This window comes from Eschrichtius robustus, chromosome 13 (genome assembly GCF_028021215.1).
Source record: "Eschrichtius robustus isolate mEscRob2 chromosome 13, mEscRob2.pri, whole genome shotgun sequence".
NCBI classification, from domain to species: domain Eukaryota; kingdom Metazoa; phylum Chordata; class Mammalia; order Artiodactyla; family Eschrichtiidae; genus Eschrichtius; species Eschrichtius robustus.
Window position 1 is genome coordinate 78461665 of NC_090836.1, and position 27606 is coordinate 78489270.

A 27606-nucleotide genomic window follows, 5' to 3' on the forward strand; every position below is an offset into this window, starting at 1 on the left:
ATGGACATATACACACTACCAAATGTAAAACAGATAGCTAGTGGGAAGCAGCCACATAGCACAGGGAGATCAGCTCTGTGCTTTGTGACCACCTACAGGGGTGGGATAGGGAGGGTGTGAGGGAGGCGCAAGAGGGAGGAGATATGGGGATATATGTATACATATAGCTGATTCGCTTTGTTATACAGCAGAAACTAACATACCATTGTAAAGCAATTATACTCCAGTAAAGATGTTAAAAGAAAAAAAAAGGATTTACATACTTTTCCTTAATGATGACTTGCTAGCTTTGGCTTCATTATGCTGAAATCAACTGAAAACATTCTATTATTGGGAATCTTTTATCTTCTAGTCAAATCTAGCTTGGCGGATCTTGTTATTCCTTATTATTTTTGAAACTATTAAACTAAACAATATGTGATCTTTCCAGGAAATGCTGCAAGGGAGGCGGCTTCTGGACATGGCCTCTTTATTGTTCTATTTCTGAGAAATAATCAGTTCTGTTCCCTCTAAATAATTACTGAGATTGGTCTATTGTTCCGATGACCTCATTTGGGACAGGGATTTTCCCCTCTGCCTTCTTCCCCATTAATTTCTATTTTTAATGAATGCAAGTACAGTGAGAACTTACAGGGCTGATTGTCCCTATAATTGTTATTGCCAGTTGTGGACATTCTCTATTCACAATAGTGATTCCTACAAATTTTCAAGTTACCATATGGAAGCGCAGACCCAATGGAGAGAGAGAACAGGGCTCCCTGAGTCCTATTCTGCCCTGCAGTGCTGAGGCATTGTTGAGTAATCAATAGGAGCGATTTGCTTTAGATTCAGATGTACCTGGATTCGCAGTCTCCGAGTCCATGCCACTTGGGTAAGTGACACTTCTTTATAAGTCTCAGTGCCCGTGTCTATATAAGAGAGTGGTAACCATCTCATGGAACAATGTCTGGGTAAATGAGATGATGCTTATAAAGTGTTTAGCACAGAGCTGGGAGCAAAATGAGTTCAATCAATGGTATCCATTACTATTGCATCTCAAATAATGTCTGACTTTTGTGAATCTACTGGGGAAAAGAATTCAACACTCTCTCGGTACAGCGGTGTGAAATACCTCAGTATTTGCTTCCATGTTCATAGGGTCTCTGCTTGAAGCTTTGCAAATGTGGAATACAACATTTTGGCAGGCTTGCCTCAGCGGAGTGAGTCATTTCAGGGTTTCTCCACATCCCAGAACAATTTTTTCTTTACCCATTTTAGACACATGTAGGAGTTCCTGGTAGGGGCCATGCTAATGACATGAAATAAACACAGGTTTTATAGCCAGAGACCTGGGTGACCTTGGGAAATTCATTAACATCGCTGAGGCTTCATGTTCTCAGCTGTAAAAGAGGTATAAGACTTGCTTTGAAGAATGGTCATGAGTGTAAAAGAGGAGAAATGAGATCTCTATGTAAAATGCTTTAGTGTAACACCAAGCAGTATAGAGAGACACAACAAGGAGAACCTACTGTATCTCATTTTTTCCTACTAATAAATATTCCTTTTCTTCTCCTCCAGCCTCATGGCATATGTTGCCAGCCTTTGGAGTACCTAAAGAGTAGTTGATAATTCTCCCTTAGGAGAGGACAACTGGGTGATGCTGCATTGGTCTCAGCCACAGTAAACCTTTTGCCCAGAGAAGAAAGTAAAGTCTGCTAGCAGAAAGCTGGCACCCTCTCTTATGGGCCTTCAGAAAGGACCTGATTCCCATCAACAAAATGAGTGATTGCTGTTGGAAAACAGGCTATGTGCATTTATATAGTGAGAGGTGTCTTATGGGATTAGGTGAGTAATGAAAGAGTAATCATTATAATAATTTTATAACCTAGACATAAAAGAGAAGAAGTAGAGAAGGACCAGGTCTCTTAAATATTTGCCATTTAATATCTTCAGGCAAGTCAATGTGTTTTCTTATAAATCAGCAAGAAGTAGACTCAGGTGTTTTAGAGGAGGAATGGACCTTAGATGCCATGTGGCACGGTCTGCCTTTTAGAAAGAGGAGCAAACGCAGGACCACAGAGGGCCAGGGAACATGCCCAAGGTCAGGCACTGCCATTTGTTTTGACTACCTCTGGAGAGAGAGTCTCATGACAACACACTGCCTCCCCCTGGAAAGTGAGGTAAGAGTTGCCCAACCGAATTCTGAAATAGGTCAGTTACAGATGCCCGTGGCAGCCACCTTCTAATTATTTAGAAAATGCTCATCTGAACTTGTTATCAGGAGACACAGACTGAGAGAGAAGGAATATATTTTTTCACACGTCAGGAAGCCAGGGGTAATAGAACATCCACATCTGGAGAAAGGTGTGATAATAAATCGCCATGAAATACAGACTGTTCACGAGCTGTTTTTGAAATCCTGGCTTTGTGAAAGAACCAAAGGCAACAGAAAGTAAAATTTGTAACCATGTGCTTCTTGGTATGGACGTGTTGGACTGAATGTCCATATGACTGGATCACAAAAATGAACCACTGGAAAGAAGGGTAAACTGTTTCTCAAAGGGAGGCAAGGGAGGAAACCAACATTTGTTGAGCTTTCCTTGGCCCTGGAAGTGCTTGCAAACGGCAAGGTCAGGACTTGAACCCAGGTTCAGCTAAGTTTAAAGCCCAGGTTATTTCCCAGCAAGCCAAAGAAACGTCCCAACTCCATGCTCCTCCTGGCATGTGGACAAGCAAGCATCTCTTCCAGCAGGTGATTTTAGTTTCCACAGATGGGAATTGTGTACAGGGCTGGGGGAAAGGCCAGCAGCTCCAGTGCTTGGCATGAAGGCTGGAACTGCAGGAACTATTCCAGACGAACTAGTCATCACAGATGACTGGTAAAGGAAATTGACTTTAGTGAACCAATATCTGCAGGCATCTTCATCACACCATTATGTAGGCAGACTAAACTAATTGGTTAGACTAATAGTTAAGTACAGACTTTGTTTTGCAACCTAAATGTTTATAAGAGACGAGAAAGAAGAAGCTTGCTGGAACACAGACTGTCAACAGTCAAGAGGGAGATTCAGGGAGAGGGAATTCCCCGTAACATGGGAAACCAAATATTTCAAAACTAAAATTTTGATGACACATTATACAAAATAAAACCAAATCCCATGTTACAAAAATAATGAATTCATAGGTCATAGTATGTGCTCAGTGCTTTATATGTTATCCCACTTAATATGCAGGATTAGGCTTATGAAGGAGGCTTTATCATAACAAATTTTATAGATGAAGACACTGAAGTTTAGGAGAGTTAAGACGCCCAAACCACCTATACTGCAAATGATATCATCTTTTTTTTTTTTTCCAAAAACTGTTGAATGAATGGTGATTCTGCCATTAGGTGCAAGCATCTAACTTCACTGTATCTTTTTTTTTTTTTTAATTTTATTTATTTATTTATTTATTTATTTATGGCTGTATTGGGTCTTCGTTTCTGTGCGAGGGCTTTCTCTAGTTGCGGCAAGTAGGGGCCACTCTTCATCGCGGTGCGCGGGCCTCTCACTATCGCGGCCTCTCCTGTTGCGGAGCACAGGCTCCAGACGCGCAGGCTCAGTAGCTGTGGCTCACGGGCCTAGTTGCTCTGCGGCATGTGGGATCTTCCCAGACCAGGGCTCGAACCCATATCCCCTGCATTGGCAGGCAGATTCTCAACCACTGCGCCACCAGGGAAGCCCCTGATATCATCTTTTAAAAGGCCAGTGAGCATTACTGACCCGATGACTCCCCATGCAGGGAACATACTGGAGAAGACGGAGAGATGGGCTAGAGTTCCAGCATCTCATTCCAAGGAGAGGGCCTTTACCCCTCAAGTCCTGCCAGTGGACTAGGAGACAGCAGGTGAAGGAACCTTTAATTGATGGTTGCCTCAGGCATTTTGATTTTAAAAAGCTCCTGTTTGTGCATTCCCAGCACCACTGCCCAGGACAGTGAGAACACAATACTCTCCACTTCTGGACTCATAGTGAATGTATTTGTGAAAGTACATGCCCTTTCACAGAGGAGGAAAGATAGACTAGAACACTTAGAATTCAGTGATTCTGCAAGATGGAGCAGGAAGAGTTCATAGAATTGCAAATAATTCTGGGTAGAGTTTAGAGAGTGCTAGTGTTTGGACTTTGTCTGGCAGGCAAAGAAGAGCCATCAAAGGACCATTAGCAGGACAGTTGTATGATTAGTCTTAGGCACATCTGAAAGGACATCAACTGGGGAGGAAACTGTATTTTCATTGCAACTCTACCCCAACACGAACTACCTTACCTCTAATAAAACCTTCAAAAGCTTCAAAAATGTTGGCACCTTCCTTGGTTTCAGACATTACAAACAGGAAACTCTACCCATGAACTAACCTTCGCCCTGTCCTTTCCTGAAACAAAGAACAGCTGTTCTCCCACTTGGATATGCCTGGAGGTAAGAAGGACCCCTGGTATTCTTAGCTGACTGCAAAGAGACTGACTTGACTTCATACAGATTAGTCACAGGTACATACAGATGATCACAGAGTCAATGTATTGGGACATTTTAGTTTTTACAAGTATTTGTCTCTGATAGGATGCTGTCAACATTGGCAGGGGAAACCCTGGAATCGTAGCTGCTACAGAGAAAATATAATTCATTCCTTGGAAGAGGGCCTGAACTCTAAAGAAATTAAGCAGTAGTGATGTATTAAGTGCCCTTTCTCTAATTGTCAGTACACAAGTCCATTCGCACATCAACTAAGACTTTAGAACAGCTTTAGCTATTGTTTGTGATGGTGGGTGTTATGTTGTTTGTTTATATTTGGATTTACTTCTTTGCCTTAATTCTAAGATACACTATCAATTTAATGACAATGTTTTTGGGGAAGAAGGAGGAGGAAAAGATTAAATTTAGTGTTTGTTTTAATTGTGAAATAATCTGATTTCAAAAATGTTGAAATATATATATATATATGGGGGTGGATATAGGAAAAGGTATGCTCTATCATAAAAATTTCCAGGAGGGAAATCAAAGATTTCTAAAGGTACTAGGAATTTTATAATCAGTGGCATCCAAAGCTCTGTTTTCAGACAGAGAAATCTGAGGCCCAGGAAGGCTAAGAGATTTGCTTCAGGTTCTAAAGGAAATTATTTGATAATAAGCCCAGAGCCAGAAACCTCATCTCCCAACCTCAAGTTTGGTTTGCTTTCCGTAACACCAGAACACTCCAAAAAATTTCTGCAACAAAAAAAAAGCTCATCGGGGCTTCCCTGGTGGCGCAGTGGTTGAGAATCTGCCTGCTAATGCAGGGGACGCGGGTTCGAGCCCTGGTCTGGGAGGATCCCACATGCCGCGGAGCAACTGGGCCCGTGAGCCACAACTGCTGAGCCTGCGCGTCTGGAGCCTGTGCCCCGCAACGGGAGGGGCCGCGTTGGTGAGAGGCCCGCGCACCGCGATGAAGAGTGGCCCCCGCTTGCCGCAACTGGAGAAAGCCCTCGCATGAAGCGAAGACCTAACACAGCTAAAATAAATAAATAAATAAATAAATAAATAAATAAATAAATAAATAAAAAAGAGTAGCTATTAAATTTAAAAAAAAAAAAAAAGCTCATCATTTCCACTCACCCTCATATTTATGGTTGGGGAAACTATTCAGAGATAAAGCATGTAAATAAGTAAAATGTATCATAACTAAGTATATTTTAGCAAAGAAACAAGGGAAAGATCATGGCACTTCAGTTCTTAACAAGAACTGTTAATTTATTCAATGGCTGTTATCTTGAGTATGTGACACCCACATACCAAATTGCAGTTTGGTACGTTGAAATGAATGCTTTTACTTGTTCTTTGGTTCCTAAAACCAATTATTATTTTTAACACCTTTCGATATGCTAAGTGAGGCTAATAAGAGCGGATTTCTTGTGTGTTTATTAGTTATCACCGTCATCTCACATATGTATATATATTTTTACTACTTTCAAAGTGTTAGTAAATTATATTTGAGCCTCAGAAGAACATCATGAAGCAGCTATTACCTTAGTATTTCTCCTAGGAAATACTTAATTGGCAGAATAGTGGTGAAAGATGTGGTATCAGACCATATAGTTTCAAATCCTTCTCCTGTCACCAGCTGTGTGGCCTTGAGTAAATTACTTAATCCCTCTGTGCTTCATCTGTAATATGGAGCAATAGGAGTAGCTGTCTTGTGCGCTTGTTTTTGGAATTAAATAAGGTAATCCATGCAAAGTGCTTATCAAGTCACCTGGCATATTCTAACTATACTATATTGTTAGCTAGACTATCTATCCATCATAAATTATGTATTGATGGCCTCTAATAACTAACACTTAATGAATGCTTATTATGTACCAAGTACCATTCTAAGAACCTGACAAGTAGTAACACAATTTTCACAATGACTGTTTGAGGTGAGAACTATTATTACTATGTCTGTTTTGCAAATGAGAAAATTGAGACACAGAGGTAAACTCACTTGTCCAAAGTCTTGCAGGTGGGAGGTTGTAGAGCTGGGACTCAAACTCAGAAAGGGGTTCTAGGCTCTGCTCTGCTATCTCCCTATGTGTGCTAGGCATGGGGGGGGGGAGGGGAATAGCACTGAGAACCACATGGTTCCTGCCCTCTGAGAGCTCCCTGGAAACCAGTGCAGTCTCCCTAAAAGAGAGGTAAGCTCTCTGCAAAATGGTGACACAAAAGAGAGAGTTCTGAACCCTTCCCTGGAGCTTGGGAAAGTGTCAGTTACTCCCAGTCCTCCTACTGTTCAGATCTGCTTTCTCTGCTCTCCGTGGGCCATGCACAAACCCTGAGCTGAGAATCACAGTACTACCAAACCTCTGGTCCCTCCCCACGACACTTGCTACCCTATCCTGAAAAGCTACATCCAGATTCCAGGTCCCTGACCATCTCTATATACAGGTCCTGTCATTTTCATGATAACCTTTCTAATATTCTAAATTTCCTTTCTGTGGGTTGCCAGGCAAATACATCCTTGGCCCTCAGTGGGAACCCCTTGTTCAAATGTCACACATTACAAAGATGATGATTCAACACACATTTGTGAGTGTGTCCAACCTATATGCTACAGTGCTAGAAATGAATTCATGTTTCTTTATACTACAGTGCCATCTCTCCTGAGGGTGAGGTCTGTATTTCTTCTGCATCCAATTTCTCATATGTATATCATGACTTCTACTTTTGCAAAACAGGACGTTGTTTAACCAAGTACTTATGGGAGGAAGCACGGCCCAGTAAACAGAACAATGATTTGAAAGTCCTGGGTTCTATTTTCAGCTCCACTGTTGACTAGCTGTGCATTCAGCCCTAGGAAAGTCAAAAGCAGAATGGCCTTGCGCTGCTGACTTTCTCTGTATGTACAGCTCTGGATGGAAAACAAATCAGGCATCTGGCTCTCAGCCTTGAGAAGCTATGGTCTTTGGAGAATAGATGTGTAGTCACAGTTTGTTTTCCTTTTTTAAAGCAAAAGAACAGAACAAACTCTCTTGGAGGGGGGAGGGGTGGTACAAAATGAGCTGGCAGAGAATGGAAGAGAGAAACCGAATAAACTTTTAAACAATCCAGGGGTTAAGGGACTATTTGAGCCATTTAGATCAAAGAAGGCTCTTTGGAGTAAGTTGGAATTGCCTGTGTTTCAACACAGAAGGGGCTAAGGTTTGAAAGACTTCTCCAAACTTGGACAATAGCAGGCATCCAGAACTCTTCCTATAGGTGCCTATAGGGGCCAGGTAGGGAATGCCAGTGAGTGAGGCTTATGGGCAAACGGGGAGGCACAGGCCCCCTCTAAAGCCATCTGTTGTGACCCAGCACAAGCTGCTTGTCATGGGGAGAAGCAGGTCACTGTTGCTTGAATAGCTGAGTTTTCAAGAGAAACTAAACAATTAAAACAGACATTTCTCCAAAGAAGATATGCAGATTGCCGACAAACACATGAAAGGATGCTCAACATCACTAATCATTAGAGAAATGCAAATCAAAACTACAATGAGGTATCACCTCACACTGGTCAGAATGGCCATCATCAAAAAATCTACAAACAATAAATGCTGGAGAGGGTGTGGAGAAAAGGGAACCCTCTTGCACTGTTGATGGGAATGTAAATTGTTACAGCCATTATGGAGAACAGTATGGAGTTTCCCTAAAAAACTAAAAATAGAACTACCATACGACCCAGCAATCCCACTACTGGGCATATACCCTGAGAAAACCATAATTCAAAAAGATACATGAACCACAATGTTCATTGCAGCTCTATTTACAATAGCCAGGACATGGAAGCAACCTAAGTGTCCATCGACCGATGAATGGATAAAGAAGATGTGGCACATATATACAATGGAATATTATTCAGCCATAAAAAGAAACGAAATTGAGTTATTTGTAGTGAGGTGGATGGACCTAGAGTCTGTCATATAGAGTGAAGTCAGAAAGAGAAAAACAAATACCGTATGCTAACACATATACATGGAATCTAAAAAAAAAAAAAAAAAAAAAAAGATTCTGAAGAACCTTAGGGGCAGCACAGGAATAAAGACGCAGACATAGAGAACGGACTTGAGGACACGGGGAGGGGGAAGGGTAAGCTGGGACGAAGTGAGAAAGTGGCATGGACATATATACACTACCAAATGTAAAACAGATAGCTAGTGGGAAGCAGCCGCATAGCACAGAGAGATCAGCTTGGTATTTTGTGACCATCTAGAGGGGTGGGATAGGGAGGGTGGGAGGGAGATGCAAGAGAGAGGGGATATGGGGATATATATACACGTATAGCTGATTCACTTTGTTATACAGCAGAAACTAACACACCAACTATACTCCAATAAAGACGTTAAAAAAAATAAAGTAGGGCTTCCCTGGTGGTGCAGTGGGTGAGAGTCTGCCTGCCGATGCAAGGGACACAGGTTCGAGCCCTGGTCTGGGAGGATCCCACATGCCGCGGAGCAACTGGGCCCATGAGCCACAACTACTGAGCCTGTGCGTCTGGAGCCGTGCTCCACAACGAGAGGCTGCGACAGTGAGAGGCCCGCGCGCTGCGATGAAGAGTGGCCCCCACTCGCTGCAAATGGAGAAAGCCCTCGCACAGAAACGAAGACCCAACACAGCCAAAAATAAATAAATAAATAAATAAATGTATAAAAAAAATAAAGTAAAAAAAAAATTTTGTCATTAGACCTGGATTTTTTTGTTTTTCTTTCTTTTATTTATTTATTTATTTGTGCTATACAGTAGGTCCTTGTTGGTTATCCTTTTGAAATATAGTAGTGTGTACATGTCAATCCCAAACTCCCTAACTATCCCTTCCCTCCACCCTTCCACCCCCCACCATCCCCTGGAACCAGAAGTTCATTCTCTGAGTCCATTTCTGTTTTGTAAATACAAAGAACTGGATTTTAAATGATGGAGCCTAATCAACATTTAAAGAGGCACTGAGCAGGCAAACCAAACTTCTCATAGCCTAGGCAATGTACTCTCCATCTCTTCTACCTGAAGATGGGATGGAGTTCCATAGGGATTTTAATTACGTGCTCTGCTATGAATGGACAGAAGCTACACATCAGACAAAAGGTGTTGGCAGTGGCTCTCAAACTTGGTTGCACTCATACCTGGGCCCCAACACGAAAATTCTGATTTAACTAGAGTGGGCTGCAGTCTGAGTATTAGAATTTTTGAATACTCCACAAGTGATTATAATATGCAATCCCGATTGAGAGGCACTGTGTTAGGGTATTATAAAAAAAGTGGAAGAACTTCAGAAAGTTGTGTGAATTTTAACTTGATAAAATACACAGTTAATCCCCGAACATCAGTCAGAGAATTGACATTCACTATGAACTTCTTTTTCTTTTTTTAGCTGGTACTCTTAACTCTAGCATCATTGCTGGTGGCCTTAATGTCTTTGAGCTCATTAGGAACCAGTGCTGACAACGCAAGATTTCTGGGCAAACAAGGGTATTGTTGTAAAGGTCAAACACAACAAAAACCAAAGGACAAGTGCAAGCCTAAGCATAGATAAGTATTTATAGGGGAAATTAATTTGTTGTCTGATGGCCATGAACTTGGGGGCAGAGAAAAGTGAGCCTTTTACAAGTGAAATTCAATCTCTGTCCACATTCTAATGGCTGTAAAACTCACCATATGAAGCTAATAATTGGTACATAAAACTAATATTTTCCATTTTTTTCTTCCTTATTTTGTAGGCCTTATGCATTATGAAAAGCATAATTAAGTCTCAGGGGTTATATCTCTGGCTAGTTCTTATTTCAGCTATGGTTTCTCTTGCTATATTTCTCATAAAAGATATCAGCGTGGATTGAGTATATTAAGTCATGTGCAGTGGGAAGTTCCTCTTTTCTAGAGGTCTCAGAAGAGGCCCAATAGAGTTGGTGCCAAGGAGCCCACATTCTAAAGCTAGGTGGTAGCTTAAGGGACCCCTCAAGAGGTTACGGAAGTGGTTCTACCCACATAATCACATTGGCAACCTCCAACCTATCAAGAGTAACTTCAAAGAAGCTGGCACTGAGGATTCTTTGGAGGATGTTATCAGTTTAGTAAGTGTCCCCATCCCTACCCTCCACCCCAGATAGAAGTGTTTCTTCTTTAACACAAACCAAAAGAGAGGCACATCAATGGAACCACTCGGAGAGCTTACTACATGTCTTCCAGTCTTTAAGAGACATAGGGACTGATGTCTGACTCATACTTGAAAATACAGGGCATTGTGGCCTGAGCTACCCTTTTCCGGTGTCTAGGACTGAGCTATATTGGGAATAAGCAGCACTTCCAGTATTTGGTGGGGCAAATAAGGATCTGCTCAAGAAAGGCAGATTGGGTCATCTCGGAAGAGACTTCCTGGAAGGGTGACATGACCTCATTAGTGAGGAGGTACCGCTAGAAGCCAAGAGAATGAAGAAGTCTTCAGTGGCTGGCCTGAGAAGGCATAACTAGAGCCAGGAGAACAGTTACTGAAAGGTGCCCTGTGATGTAGGCAAAGGGAGATGTCTTCAAAAAAACTCACCAAAATGCCCCTTGAGAGAAAAGTCAACTGGGATTCTACTACACTCAGAGGATCGCAATGGCAGATTGTAATGGCACCGGTCAAGTTTATTCCAACTTTCCACCTTAGCCTTGCTTTCCCCCACCTCCCCTATTGCTGAAGAGGCCAGAAATCACAGCTAGAAAAGGGGGAGAAGATACTGACTGGGGAAAGTGAGGAAACCCAACTGGCCCCTCCCCCTATTCGTGGATTTTCAGCCTGAGTGATAGCTGTGAGAGAAGACAGAGATAAAATTTACATGGATTGGACTTTCTACTGCATTAGACTTTTTACCACCTTGAAAAAAAAGATTTTTCATTTATTACCTGTTGGTAATCAGAAAAGCTGATGGAGAACTGCCCAGAATTGTATTGGTTACTGGAACCTGGGGGTTAGGGGTGAATAGTGAAAATAGCAGGTTTGAAGGGGCAGAAGCAAAATTAAAATTGCTTTCTATGTGTAACCTACCAAGTCCAGCTCATACAATAAACCAGTTTAACTTGAACACTTAAAATATTTTTGTGGTGTGGATTCAATTTAACAAGGGTGAGATGTGATGTCACAGTCATCTTTTCAAATTCTCATCTTTAATATCAGCTTTGCTACCTCAAAGATATACTGGGTTGTGACAGCATTTCTGCAGAATGCTAATAGATAGTCCCTAAAAAAGAGTTCCATGGTCAAAGATACTGGCAAAAAGCTAGTTTACTCAAAAAATAAATAGGTTTTCTTGCTGTAGGTATTCTAGTAGTCTTTAATAGTTTTTTTTATAGTTACTTAACAGTATCATTCCAATATTATTTATTTAATTTTGATAGTTCTCATATGGTTATGTTTTTATTTTTTTTAATATCTTTATTGGAGTATAATTGCTTTACAATGGTGTGTTAGTTTCTGCTTTATAACAAAGTGAATCAGCTATACATATACATATATCCCCATATCTCTTCCCTCTTGCGTCTCCCTCCCACCTTCCCAATCTCACCCCTCTAGGTGGACACAGAGCACTGAGCTGATCTCCCTGTGCTATGCGGCTGCTTCCCACTAGCTATCTATTCTACATTTGGTAGTGTATATATGTCCATGACACTCTCTCACTTCGTCCCAACTTACCCTTCCCCCTCCCCGTGTCCTCAAGTCCATTCTTTATGTCTGCGCTTTTATTCCTGTCCTGCCCCTAGGTTCTTCAGAAGCATTTTTTTTTTATATTCCATATATGTGTTAGCATACGGTATTTGTTTTCCTCGTTCTGACATACTTCACTCTGTATGACAGTCTCTAGGTCCATCCACCTCACTACAAATAACTCAATTTCGTTTCTTTTTCATTTGTTTCTTTTTATGGCTGAGTAATATCCCATTGTATATATGTGTCACATCTTCTTTATCCATTCATCTGTTGATGGACACTTAGGTTGCTTCCATGTCCTGGTTGTTGGAAAGAGAGCTGTAATGAACATTGTGGTACACGACTCTTTTTGAATCATGGTTTTCTCAGGGTATATGCCCAGTAGTGGGATTGCTGGGTCATATGGTAGTTCTATTTTTACTTTTTGAGGAACCTCCATACTGTACTCCATAGTGGCTGTATCAATTTACATTCCCACCAACAGTGCAAGAGGGTTCCCTTTTCTCCACACCCTCTCCAGCATTTATTGTTTGTAGATTTTTTGATGATGGCCATTCTGACTGGTGTGAGGTGACACCTCATTGTAATTTTGACTTGCATTTCTCTAATGATTAGTGGTGTTGAGCATCCTTTCATGTATTTGTTGACAATCTGTATATCTTCTTTGGAGAAATGTCTATTTAGGTCTTCTGCCCATTTTTGGATTGGGTTGTTTTTGTGATATTGAGCTTCATGAGCTGCTTGTATATTTTGGAGATTAATCCTTTGTCAGTTGCTTCATTTGCAAATATCTTCTCCCATTCTGAGGGTTGTCTTTTCGTCTTCTTTATGGTTTCCTTTGCTGTGCAAAAGCTTTTAAATTTCATTATGTCTCATTTGTTTATTTTTGTTTTTATTTCCATTTCTCTAGAAGGTGGGTCAAAAAGGATCTTGCTGTGATTTATGTCATAGAGTGTTCTGCCTATGTTTTCCTCTAAGAGTTTTATAGTGTCTGGCTTTACATTTAGGTCTTTAATCCATTTTGAGTTTATTTTTGTGTATGGTGTTAGGGAGTGTTCTAATTTCATTCTTTTACACGTAGTTATCCAGTTTTCCCAGCACCACTTATTGAAGGGGCTGTCTTTTCTCCATTGTATATTCTTGCCTCCTTTATCAAATATAAGGTGACCATATGTGTGTGGGTCTATCTCTGGGCTTTCTATCTTGTTCCATTGATCTATATTTCTGTTTTTGTGCCAGTACCATACTGTCTTGATTACTGTAGCTTTGTAGTATAGTCTGAAGACCAGAGCCTGATTCCTCCAGCTCCGTTTTTCATTCTCAAGATTGCTTTGGCTATTTGGGGTCTTTTGTGTTTCCATACAAATTGTGAAATTTTTTGTTCTAGTTCTGTGAAAAATGCCATTGGTAGTCTGAGAGGGATGGCATTGAATCTGTAGATTGCTTTGGGTAGTAGAGTCATTTTCACAATGTTGATTCTTCCAATCCAAGAACATGGTATATCTCTCCATCTGTTTGTATCATCTTTGATTTCTTTCATCAGTGTCTAATAGTTCTCTGCATACAGGTCTTTTGTCTCCTTAGGTAGGTTTATTCCTAGGTATTTTATTCTTTTTGTTGCAGTGGTAAATGGGAGTATTTCCTTAATTTCTCTTTCAGATGTTTCATCATTCGTATATAGAAATGCAAGAGATTTCTGTGCATTAATTTTGTATCCTACTACTTTACCAAATTCATTGATTAGCTCTAGTAGTTTTCTGGTAGCATCTTTAGGATTCTCTATGTATAGTAGTATCATGTCATCTGCAAACAGTGACAGTTTTACTTCTTCTTTTCCAATTTGGATTCCTTTTATTTCTTTTTTGTCTTTGATTGCTGTGGCTAAAACTTCCAAAATTATGTTGAATACTAGTGGTGAGAGTGGGCAACCTTGTCTTGTTCCTGATCTTAGAGGAAATGCTTTCAGTTTTGCACCATTAAAAATGATGTTGGCTGTGGATTTGTCATATATGGCCTTTATTATGTTGAGGTAAGTTCCCTCTATGCCTACTTTCTGGAGGGTTTTTTATCATAAATGGGTGTTGAATTTTGTCAAAAGCTTTTTCTGCATCTATTGAGATGATCATATGGTTTTTATCCTTCAGTTTGTTAATGTGGTGTATCACATTGATTGATTTGTGTATATTGAAGAATCCATGCATTCCTGGGATAAACCCCACTTGATCATGGTGTATGATCCTTTTAATGTGCTGTTGGATTCTGATTGCTAGTATTTTGTTGAGGATTTTTGCATCTATGTTCATCAGTGATATTGGCCTGTAGTTTCCTTTTTTTGTGGCATCTTTGTCTGGTTTTGGTATCAGGGTGATGGTGGTCTCCTAGAATGAGTTTGGGAGTGTTGCTACCTGTGCTATAATTTGGAAGAGTTTGAGAAGGATAGTTGTTAGCTCTTCTCTAAATGTTTGATAGAGTTCGCCTGTGAAGCCTTCTGGTCCTGGGCTTTTGTTTGTTGGAAGATTTTTAATCACAGTCTCAATTTCAGTGCTTGTGATTGGTCTGTTTAAATTTTCTATTTCTCCCTGGTTCAGTCTCGGAAGGTTGTGCTTTTCTAAGAATTTGTCCATTTCTTCCAGGTTGCCCATTTTATTGGCATATAGTTGCCTATAGTAATCTCTCATGATCCTTTGTATTTCTGTAGTGTCAGTTGTTACTTCTCCTTTTTCATTTCTAATTCTATTGATTTGAGTCTTCTCCCTTTTTTTCTTGATGAGTCTGGCTAGTGGTTTATCAGTTTTGTTTATCTTCTCAAAGAAGCAGCTTTTACTTTTATTGATCTTTGCTATCATTTCCTTCCTTTCTTTTTCATTTATTTCTGATCTGATCTTTATGATTTCTTTCCTTCTGCTAACTTTGGGTTTTTTTTCTTCTTCTTTCTCTAATTGCTTTAGGTGTAAGGTTAGGTTGTTTATTCGAGATGTTTCTTGTTTCTTGAGGTAGGATTGTATTGCTATAAAATTCCCTCTTAAAACTGCTTTTCCTGCATCCCATAGGTTGTGGATCATCGTGTTTTCATTGTCATTTGTCTCTAGCTATTTTTTGATTTCCTCCTTTATTTGTTCAGTGATCTCTTGGTTATTTCGTATTGTATTGTTTAGCCTCCATGTGTTTGTATTTTTTACAGGTTTTTTCCTGTAATTGATATCTAGTCTCATAGCATTGTGGTTGAAAAAGATACCTGATGCTTGATTTGTGACCCACGATATGATCTATCCTGGAGAATGTTCCATGAGCACTTGAGAAGAAAGTGTAATGTGCTGTTTTGGGATGGAATGCCCTATAAATATCAATTAAGTCCATCTTGTTTAATGTATTAATAGTTTGATACACATTGTGAATCTATAAAAGGGGTGTTGGATATAGCAGTTTCACACTCATTTGTCCATTGAATGTTTTTACCCTCCAAACTTCAGGCTTTCATTCAATAATTATTTGCTGAACACCTACCATATGCAGGCATGAGTGATGGGAGTTGAGGATTAATTGAATACATCAGACATGGTCCCTTCCCTAAAAGACATTATATTCTAGTGGGTTGCTTAGCTTAGTCCCTTGTTCTGTAGAATTGTCTTAGAAGAGATCTGCTCTATGCCATGTTTCCAGATTTCTGCCACTGAAAAGCTATTTGTTAACACAAATATACAGATCACCTAAGCATGAAGTTGCCTTGTAAGAGAGATGTGATTTTTTTTTTACAGAGAAAGAGAAATATCATATGATATCGCTTATATGCAGAATCTTAAAAAAATGATACAAATGAACTTATTTACAAACAGAAACAGACTCACAGACTTAGAGAACGAACTTATGGCTACCAGGGGGAAGGGTGGAAGGGAGGAATAGTTAGGGAGTTTAGGGAGTTTGGGATTGACATGTACACACTGCTATATTTAAAATGGATAACCAACAAGGACCTACTGTATATCACAGGGAACTCTGCTCAATATTAAGTGACAACCTAAATGGGAAAAGAATTTGAAAAAGAATAGATACATGTATTTGTTAAAAAAAAAAAAAAAGAGATGTGTTTTTATAAAAGGGAATAAAACATGCATTCACAATCAAGCATGACACAAATGCTTCTGTTTCCTTTTCTATCTTTGGTCAGTTTTAGCTAATGATAAAGTCACAAAGCTGTCCACCTCTCTTCTCTTTTTCTCCCTTGGGCCTGACTCCTTCCTCTGTATCAGACATCACATTCCCACATGTTTCTTCCTCTGCTCACTGAGAAAAGATCTGACATCAACCCTCTGAATTTGTTTGGACTTCCTGTGAGGCATTTCCACAAAGGGTTTTTAATATGTTGGTGACTATTGCTAGATAGTTTTTGGCACTTAACTTTCTTCTACATCAGCCTAACACTCACGTACACACAGGCATGTACACATGTATGTGTGCACATGCATACACACACACACACAGACCTTCCCTTAAAATAGGGCAAAATCCAAGGTTCTGTTCTCCTTGCAGGTGAAGTTAGATGCCCAGATGCATTCAGTAAGATAAAACAGACATTATTATGAGCTATAAAACAACTCTCAATAAATTTAAGGGGAGTAATGTTATGTTCTCCGATCATAAAGTATGTTCTCTGATCGTAAGATGATTAAACTAGAGCTCAATAACAGAAGTACATCTAAAAAACTCTCCAAATATTTGGAAATTAACCCATGCATCAAAGAGGAAATCACAAAAGGTATCTTAAAAATGTTTTGATCTGAATGAAAATAAAAACACAATATACCAAAATCTGTGGAATGCAACGAAAGCAGTGCTTAAACAGAAGTTTATAGCATGAAATGTTTCCATTAGAAAAGAAGAAAAATAAATCAGTTGTCTTAGCTTCTACCTTAGGAAACTAGAAAAAGAAGAGGAAATTAAAGCCAAAGTTAGCAAAAGGAAAAATAATAATGAAAGCTACCCTAGTTGAACACACACTATGACCCAGGCGTTGTCTTAAGTGCTTTATGCCCAAGTATCTTTTCTAACCTGGTCACAACCTATGACTTAGTCATGATTATTATCATATTTTTCAGATGAGGAAATTGAACCTTGCTGAGGTTCAATAACTTTCCCAAGTTCATATAGTGAGTTAAGAGTCAGAATTGTGATTTAAACTCAGATCTCTATGCAACATCCTACAGATTTAATTGAGCATATTTATACTATTAAGCGTATTTTATTATCTTCAAGTTTGATATTTCTATTATGTATACATATCTATGATATGGTACACATATACAATATAGTATACATATGTATATTTACATGTATATACATATGTATATATTGTATATATGCATATACAATATATAATTTATATTTATACAACATATATGTGTATATATAATGTATATGTATGTATATATGTATATGTATAAACACACACACTCACAAATTCTTTATCCACCTAGAATCAAAAGGTCCCATTCCTAGCATGCAAGCCTCCTAGCATGTCAGAGAACAGTTTAGAGATCAGCCATTGCTATTATCATCCCTGAAAATTGTTCTATCAATGAAATGATCTACCATGAAGGACATCTGTGGAAACACAGTCTGTGACTACAGCCCATGAATAATTTCCACTTGCTCCTGCCAGTCTTTTAAGTTACATGTCCTTGAGTCACAGAGACATGGATGGGCAGCTGAAAGTATCACAGCGTGTTCCATGGCCACCATAATTCATTCAAGTGTTAATAGCTGCTCACAAGGATACATCCAGCCTCCCCCAAATATTAGGCAATTAAACTTGTGTTCTTTACATGAGAAGCCAAATGTATCTCTCTTCAAGCACAAAGTAGTAAAGAGCACTGGATGCCTGATTCTTATTCCTGGGACCACTATACAATTACTCTCTCAACTTGGGCAAGTTGCTTTGGGAGTTTCTGTTTTCTCACTTTGGATCTTTAGTTTTTTAAGTTGTTTAATGGAAGGGAGGAAGCATCTCCAAATGTCCTCTCCCTGTTGATTGTTTTCTACCCCTTCTCTCCTACAGAGTTAACAATGTTGACTGTCTTATCAGTATGACTCCTGATTATCAGTCCCCAATCTCCATGAAAGTAAAAGTCAGATCTTAATATTCACCTGCTCCAAACCCTCTGCTGGTTTTCCATTTCACTAGAATAAAACCTTAAGTCTTTACAATGACCTGTAAAGTCCCACAACATAATTCTCTCCCTTTCCCTCTGTCCAAACTCCTATTATTTTGCTGACTTTACCTATTACTCTTCTCCTTGGTACTAGTTTGCTAGGGCTGCCATAACAAAATACCACAGAATGGGTGACTTAAACAACAGAAGTTTGTTTTATCACAGTTCTGGAGGCTGGTAGCCCAAGATCAAAGTTTCACCAAGTTTGGTTTCTTCTGAGGTCTCTCGCCTTGGCTTGAAAATGGCTACCTTCCCACTGTGTCCTCACATGGTCTTTCCTCTTTTAACAAGGACACCAGTCAGATAGGATTAGGGCCCACTCTAATGTCCAATCATCTCTTAAAAGGCCCTACCTCCAAACACAGTCATATTCTCATGTACTGGAGGTTAAAGCTTCAACATATGAAATTTGAGGGGACACAATTCATCCCACGGCACCCTCACTCACTCTGCCCCAGCCAAACTGGCCTCCCGTATGTTATTCAAACATGCTACTTGCCTTTGCACTGTCTATTCCTTGTCTCTCAAACACTGCAAAACATAATAATGTCTGCTGCAATCTTGTAACTTTAAGGATGTGGCTGTAACTTAATGGACATGTCAACCCTTGGCTAGAACGCTGTAAAATTTATCCTAAGCTTCTTTTCGTCTCCTTGCTTCTCACTCTTTCTCAGTTTGTTCCCTTTTGCTTACTTAAGTCTTCACTCTAATGCCTTCACAGGTAATATCTTTACAGTTTGACTTCCCTTGTTTCATTCAACCTAGTCAGGTGCAGAGCTTTCATCTTCACTCTGGCATGGCTACCATATATAGATTGTGCTGATTTATCCATTCAAAAGGAGGGCACTGAATACCAGTTTATGATCCAGCCACTGTTAAGAGTCTAGGGATACTCAGGAAAACCTTAAGTTTGGGTTTGCTGAGGACTAATGAATATTGTAGCAGTATATACACAGGGCACTGTCAGAACACAGAGAAGGAGCATTTAAATGAATAGGCATCAGGACAGCTTCTGGAAAGAGATGGCAATAGAGCTGAAGTTTGAAAAATAACAGTTAGCAGGCATATAATGGGGAAGAGAATTTTCTAGGCTGTGTTAGCAACATGTGTGAAAGTACAGAAGCATGAAAAAGCATGATATAGACAGAGTACAGGAGATGCTGAGAGGGGTGAGATAATCAGGCTTGACTGAGTTGGGGCTAGAGAATAAAAATCACACGTGCTAAGATACTGTTACTTAAAAGCTCTAGGGAGCATCAACAAATTCTTAACAAGGCAATAATTTGGTCAGATCTCTAAGTTAGGAAATTAGTCAGCCATCACTGAAGAGGATGATTTATAAGAGCTGGTTCTAGACAGAGGAGTCCAGTTAGGAAGTTACTACAGTAATTCTGCTGTGAACCAGAATTGAGTCAGAGGCAACACAAATAGAATGGAATGGATAGCTGTACAATAAATTAAGGAAAGTGAATCTACAGGATTGGTGTTGGGTGTAGACGTGGGAGCTGAATAAGAAGAAAAACCTAGGACAACTCCCAGGTTTCTGGGTTTGGCAGTGAAAGAGATGATGACGTTATTATTCATTATGAGAAGGAAGATAAACAAATTCAGTCGCAGTCATGTTGAGTGAGGCATGAAAAAAGACTTCCAGTGGGCAGTTAGTCGTACTTATAGTTTTTTGTAACCACCAGTGAGAGTGTGTAGTTGGGTACAAGAAAGTCTCAGTTGGTAGAGGCCTACCTAGCTGCCTTGTTCTCCTTGTAAGAATTCTATTCTTCTAATCACACCATAGAATCTTAAGCAAAAGGAAAAATGCTAGAGTTGCTTTTACACGAGACCAAAAAAGATATAGTACATCCACAACACCTCTCCCACAGTGCAGCATCTCTTAAGGTGCAGCTGCCCCTTGGATCCCAAAAATGTGGTGGGTGACTCAGTGTGACACGGCATAAACATTAACCACACTATAGTGACTACATAGTAACCTCCTGATCTCTACTGTAAAACAAGATATAGTGATTAATGCAAAAGCACATTGCTTCATAGATAACCAAGTGTTTTGTTGTTGTTGTTGTTTTTTACCTCAAAAATTTAGTGAAGTAGGTAAAAGAGACAATATTTTCTGGTTTTCATTTTACTGATGAGGAATCTGACAACTAAAGAGATTAACTGACTTGTCCAAGGTCATATTTAATCTACTGTGAATGAGATTAAGTCTTGTGACTCTTAATCCTGCTCTTTCCAAGATATCACACAGCTTCCCCCAGCAGAGCACACTTACAAAGGACATATAATCTGCTCCCCATACCAGTTTAACAGTAAAAGCAATTTAATCTAAGTAATCAACCCAGGCTTTCCACTTACCAGTGAAATTGTGGGTGGAAACTATAGAACTTGAAACTCTCTACCTTTCACATTTCTGTATTGATCCTATTTGATGGTTAGTGATATTAAGGGGATACATCTTACATCTAGTGTTTCACAACCAAGCCCTTCAAAGCAGAGTAATCCACAACACAGAAGGTGCTAAGTTCCCTTCTTGGCTCTACAGGGTCATTATTCTTGACCTCTCTTTTCTGTCCAGCTGCTCAAAACAACTGGCTTTCATTCTAATAATTATCATCATCATTATTCTATCAGTTTATCAAGAATCCCCTAAATTTTAATGAGGTCTGGAATACCTACTGAGATCATATTCTTCTATGTACTAAGTGCTAGTGTCATAATTATCATCTGCTAAACACTAATATCTCAGAAGTTGTAATTCCCTATTAAGTTCACAACTGTAGCATCATAAATTGCCAAACTGTGTGGCTTTTTAGAAAGTTAAAAATATAACATATGTCTGATTAATCCTGCTTTAATTACTTTCTTTTGATTTTTGTGGTTTCTCAGGGATGCAATTTGCAGGGTTTACGTAAATGTTTTTATTTCATGTGATAAATTAAGATGTGAATCTTTTGTAAAAGAGAGAAAGGAGAGTAATTTGATTCTCTGCAGAGATGGCAATGTATTAGAGACAGCGTGAAATGTTTTATCTTTATCTACTAAAAATTCCAGGCTGAAAAGAGTAAAATTACCTCTTCTCTCTAAATGCTTTTACCCTAGTGGCATTATATAATTATCCACAAAAGGGTGCGTCATATTACACAATCACTACCTTTCCCTTAGCTGGAGATTTCAAAGATAAATACATGTGAAATAATGTCGCTCAAAAGAGACATAAAAAATTCATCCAGACAAGCTTCCTTGAACTGGTCTCTCTTTTAGTAAATGAAGCTATATATTTTCATTAAAAAAAATGTAAAACCTTAACTTGTTCCTCTTTTTTGACGTGGCCCAGGAGGCTCTTTGTTCATTCTCCAGCCTCACCTCTTTCCATTCTCTCCAACTATGCTGTCATCTTTTCAGCTCACCGAACCCCTCAAGTTTATTCATTGTGCCTCAGGGCCTTTGCACATCCAGATAATTCTTCCTGCCCACCCTCCACAACCACCTCGGTCCATTTGAAATGGTTCCTATGATTTTTTTTCCTCTGTCACTTCACCCTGTGCATTTTTCTTGTAGTGCTTATAAAATTTGCAAAATATATATATATATTTTTTAGGTGTTACTTCTTATCTGTCTTCTCCAGCTCCATCAGGGCTGCTACCATGTCATCTACAACCAGTGGTTAGTACTGTACATCACTGGTACTCAATATATATTCGTTGAATGAATGAATGACAGGAATTTCTACTCAAATTTTCAGTTGCTGCCTTGTATGCTTACAACTTAATAGTATATCCTATATTCTAAATGCACACATATTTCCATAGGTAGGAGAAATATCACCCACAGAAACAGTTCACCAAGGATGTAAGTACTGGAATGATAAAACTTAGCATCCATTCTGTTAATGTTCACTTACTTACACATTTCAAATATGTTACTAAAATGGAGGACGAGGCTTCAAACTATCAATGTGATATTACTAACAAATACAATAATGAAATTTTTTGACTAAAAGGGCCCTGTCAACTTGGTAGAATGAAATGTACTACCTGTATCATTTCCCTACCTCCCTCAAATTATTTATTCCTTAAGTTACAGAAAAGAGATTCCATAAACTATAATTTAAACTCAAAGGAAATAGTTACTTTATTTAACTTAGTAACTTCCAATTTGATACTATTTTTGTTTGGTTTTCATTCATGATGGAGAATAGCCCAAATTTTTTCTTTAAAAAAATCATTCTTCAATTTTGGAAACATTATTAAAGTATTAAATCATTTCTGAGTCATCAGTAGCTTGAGTTTCTTAATCCCAACTTAAAAAAAAAATCGTGATAAACATGGCCATGTTTTATGATGTACAAGACAAGCTAAAACTTTTTTAATACGAACCAAAATGTATCAGTAGACTGAGCAGGGTTAGGGTGGTAGCAGGGAGAACACTTACTGTACCCCAAACAACTTCATAAATTCTGGTTGCACGCAAGCTCATTCGTGAGGCCTCATCCTTGTCTTCTCCTTCAACTACACATACCTGAATTGCTATCTTAGATGGTTCTGCGTTATGGGGAGTTGACAGAAAATACAGTCATTATATTAGATCCAGGGGTTACAAACTTTCCCTGTAAAGCACCAGATAGTGAGTACTTTAGACTTTGTGAGTCATACAGTCTCTGTCACAAATATATGGACTACATATAAAAGAATATGAGTAGGAGTGTTATAATAAAACTTTATTTACATGAACAGGCTATGGGCTGGATTTTGCCTGCAGCTGTAGTTTGCCAGTCCCTGTATGAAATGATCACTACATAGATGACTTTGCCAAGGGGAGTCAGCCATAGGGTAAATTCCACGTCAGCAAACATCTATTAAACACCTACTAAATGCCAAGGTTTTCAGGTAGTGTCATAACTAAACCTCACAACTGATCCGTATTTGGTAGATGCGAAACTGAAATTACCTGGCTACTAAGTTGTGTAGCGAGATCATGAACTCATTCTCCTCCAGGACTTAAGACCATGGAGTTAAACAACCTGGATTTGAATCTTGCCTCAGCTATTTATCAACTGTGTGCTTTATGAAAAATTACTCGACCTTTGTGTGTCTCAGGGTCTTCACCTGCTTCAGGCAGTGGTCGTAAGGATTAACAAATAAACCACAAATAGTGTTTGGAACACTATCCTGTGCTCAATGCATGTGGCCAGCTACAAACACAGTTCTGTAGACACCTAAGGCTCCAGAGAGTTCTTTCAAAGTTTCCATGAATATTTGACCCAAACAATGCTGTTTTTCACTATTTAAAACACTTTAATAAAAAGAAAATTATACGCATGCAATGCATACCAAATTTAATCTATTTTCCTCCTCTATGCTTTAACTTGTGCTGTCAGTTAGCTTTTTTTGTGCTCAGATATTAGAGCAAAGCTTGTCCTGTTCTTCCTGTTTATTTAAAGATTCTGCAGTGAATTCAAGGTAAGCTGATAAATATAATTATGACCATTTTTAACTACTTCTCTATGTGAATCAGAATTGTCTTGACATTGTGCAACCAAAGTAAACAAATATAAAATTAGAGGTTGACATGGGTATAAAATTCTCATTTCTAATTTTGTGTTAATCAGAAAAGATTCATTATTCTCAATAACTGACTTTATAATAAGTACATATTATAAATTACTTTAAAAACCTTTATACTAAAAATGTCTCACTGTTTTCTTCTGTTTTATATATTGAAGTTTCATGTAAGTTTTCCTTTGGAGCTAAAAAAGGCATTCCCCAACAAAAACATTTAACTAAAGACCAGTTTGCTTCTTTAAATTAATGCTTTTTTTTAGACCAAGGCTTGAAATTCCTAGCATGAGAATGATTCTTATGTATCTTTTAAAAATATCACACCCTGGGCTTCCCTGGTGGCGCAGTGGTTGAGAATCTGCCTGCCAGTACAGGGGACACGGGTTCGAGCCCTGGTCTGGGAAGATCCCACATGCCGCGGAGCAACTAAGCCCGTGAGCCACAATTACTGAGCCTGCGCGTCTGGAGCCTGTGCTCCACAACAAGAGAGGCCACGATAGTGAGACGCCCGCGCACCGCAATGAAGAGTGGCCCCCACTTGCCACAACTAGAGAAAGCCCTAGCACAGAAACGAAGACCCAACACAGCCATAAATAAATAAATAAATAAATAAATAAAAAGAAAGAAACCACTTTAAAAAAAAAATCACACCCTGATAATTAGGACAAGGTAAACAGTTACCAAGGAGAGTTCTTCGTTCTCCTCCACTCCCTCATCATCATCATTATGCTCTAGTGGCATTAATATATATTTCCTCCTTTGATCTTCCTGACAACCCTCCGAGTTTGCCAGGCAGGTGGTATTAGTCTCATTTTATACATGAAGAAGTTGAATGAGACTGACTTCCCAAGATCATACTACTAAGCAAGTAGCAGAGTTAAAACTCAAATCAGGAGACTTATGACTACTGCTCCAGGGCTTTCCCCCCACCAGTTTGATACCAAAAAGATGACTGGGATTTTGGAATGGAGCTTTGGAGGTTCAGTGGTCAACCTTCAACCCACTGCTGAGGCTGATGGAGATGAAGGCTCACCAAGCACATCTTAGTCTTTGGTCTTTTTCCTACATGCTGACCAAGCTCTCTAAGGGCAGCCTAAACACTTTTAATGTGCTTTCATTATTTTTCTGGACTCTGTCTCACTTTCTGCAAGAGTCATTTGACATAATGCTTTGCTAAAAATCCACACATAGGTCTCAAACTCAGTCCTGGCTATGGTCTCCTAGAGTTTATGCCCCGTGAAGGCAGGGGCAGTATTGGATATTTATAGCTACAGCACAGAGACGTATCCAAATCATACATGTGAATAAATGTATAATGTAGTCAAGCATCACTCTATGATCTTCTTTTTCTTTAGATCTCTTTTCTTTTTGTGACCATTATTTTTGGGCCACTTACGTAGGAATGTTGTAATAAGTTTCCAAGTGATTTTTGAAATTTTGATCTTACCTCCCTCCAATTTTTTCTGTATATCACTGTCAGCGTAATCTTCTCAAAGCCTCCAGCAACGTTTCTCCAGTGCCTCTCAAAACAAGGCAAGATTCTCTCCCTGAGATTCAAGTTTCTCCATGATGTGGACATGCCTTATTAGTATCTATCGTGCATCCTCTCCATAGCCCTTCATATAGAGGGCATGCCCACTGCTGCTTTGTGTATTGGTCATTGCTTGTCTGTCTGCTGTTTCAATTCTCTCCACAGATCCAAATCCTACCCATGATTTCAGACCCAGTTCAACATTAATTTTCCATGAATTCTTTCTTCTCCAGTAATTTTAGCCTCTAGAATGTTTGTAGTACAAATTTTGTAGTAGTTGATGATACTTGTATTATTTTATGGGTTAGTCCAATATCTGTGGAGACTATTGGCAACCATAAAAATTGCACCCACATTTCCCTACCTCCCCCATTGTAATATCCACTAAATTAGAGTAAATTCTTAATTAAATAATTCATAAATTTAATTAAATTGAAATAAGCCCAAAGCACAGATACAAAAAACAAACAGGTTTCTGATATATGTCCAACCCATAGTCCATGTGTATCTCAAGATAATTTTCCACTATACTTTTAATAAAAGAGAAACCTAAATTATAATTTATAGTTTGTTTTTCCTCCTTGGGCATTGCCATTATTATTGATATTCATAAATAAAATATGCCACTGAAGTGTCTAGAAACACCCAAGGATGAATTATAGCAAATATTTTTTTAACAACCGACTACCTTCTAATTGGTTAAACGAAATGAATGATACATTAGCTAGTCAAACTCCTTTTGCCTGGGAAGATCTCTACTGATTTCCTTTAGTGTTATCTAGAAGATTCGGGAAAGTCTAATCACATTTCAAAAGATTCCAATGAGTGGGGACATAATTCTACCTTTCATATCCCCTGAATAGAGAGAAAAACTAAACACAGAAAAAGATTCTTTTGAGTAAATTTCCCTCTGTGATTCTTCAACCCTTATGTGTTTTTTTAAAAAAAAACTACAGTGTGAATGAAAGACAAATTTTATTGTATTTAAGAAATGAGAGGACCTGTAGGTTGTTACTATCAGAGAATATTTTGCCCTGTTCCAGAAGATGAATATGCATTTTTGTCTTGGAGCCAGTCTGTAAGTCAAGTTCCTTCAAAACAGGTGAAGTCTATATAGCTGGTTCACTTCGCTGTGCAGCAGAAGCTAGCACAACATTGTAAAGCAACTATACCTCAATTTAAAATATATATATTAAAAACAAAACAAAACAGGCAAAGTCTAGCCTTGGTTCTGGGTATAGCCCATGTGGACAAGGAAAGGGTGAGGAAGAGGGGTCTACCCCTGGCATCAAGTTTTATCCATTCTGATATGTAATATTCTTTTTCCACCTGAAGTTGACGTCAGGGTGACTGGAAAGCAAGAACTTGGTTGACTGAGCAGAAGCAATCTGTTGTATTCTGTTCTTTGAACCCAGAGATAATCAAAGACTGTTATTTCATCTCCTGGCTAACCTAACGTTTGAGTGGAAAATGAACTAAGAATGTGAGATAACTGGATCATTTGAGCCAGTATGCCTCAATGAAATTGGTCAGACTTAGCTGATATTTTTTGTTCTCTTTACTAGCAACTTAGATTTTTTTCCTATATTCCAGACTCCTCTCTTGCTGTAGGATTTAATCCATTGGATAAGAGTAAATGACTTAAACTGTCATCATATTCACAAAAAGCACAGAAAAGATGATACGGCTATAAACAACACAGAATTATACCCCGAGGTAGAAACTGGCTAGGTGAATTGGGACAGAACTCTGAAAATTTAAATGTTTTTCTTGAATTTCTAATTGGAAATTGCTACTATATGTGTTGCTGTTCATTAGTCATTCCAGCGTTGGTCATGTAGAGTCTGTTAAGACTACCCCACTCTTGGGGCATGGGAGAAAATGTTGAGTGAACACATTTTTTTAAGAAAAAGGGCACTGGACTGGGTGTAAGTTGCAAGACCTCGGTTCCAGTCCCAGCACATTCTTGTGTGGCCTTGGACAAGCATCTTCACCTCTCTGGTCTATCTAGGGTAAACAGAAAAGATTGAACTGGCATAGAATTCCAAACTGTGCTCAGTTAGTGGGTGTGGTAGGGAACAGCAAAGCCTGCCTCAGGATGTTCACACTCTCTTTTCCACT